The 323-nt window shown below is 60.1% G+C and overlaps 1 protein-coding gene across 1 annotated transcript in view; it reads right to left on the bottom strand.

The window, feature by feature from the left end:
* LOC104282052 (CMRF35-like molecule 7) overlaps positions 1 to 323 on the bottom strand; it is a 2,549-nt gene that overhangs the window by 218 nt on the left and 2,008 nt on the right. The window lies entirely within an intron of this gene.

The raw sequence follows: 323 nt of genomic DNA, 5'->3' as shown, positions 1-323 counted from the left end.
CAGGGTGCGGGTACTCACTTTTTGGAGATGCAGAACCTGGAAAATAATCGGAGCAATGAGGAAAGGAGCCCACGGTGCAGCTGGGTGCAATGTGAGCTTTGCTCTCGGTCTCAGGGTGGAAAATTGCTGTAGTGGGGGAGACAGTTGTGGAAGGACACCGTTCCCTGGACACACTCAGATGGAGATGGGCATTTGGTTGCACCAGGCAGGGCTGGCAGGGCTGAGGGCTCCTCTCCCTACTCAGCCCGGCTCAGCCAGGCCGTGGTGGTGCAGGCGCCCATGTGGCCACGTTGGGCCCATGTCCCCCCCAGCCAAGCCAAAGC

This window comes from Charadrius vociferus, unplaced genomic scaffold, assembly GCF_000708025.1.
Source record: "Charadrius vociferus isolate BGI_N301 unplaced genomic scaffold, ASM70802v2 scaffold260, whole genome shotgun sequence".
In the NCBI taxonomy this organism is placed as follows: domain Eukaryota; kingdom Metazoa; phylum Chordata; class Aves; order Charadriiformes; family Charadriidae; genus Charadrius; species Charadrius vociferus.
Note: the sequence above shows the minus strand (reverse complement) of the source record. Positions and strands in the feature narration are given on the sequence as shown.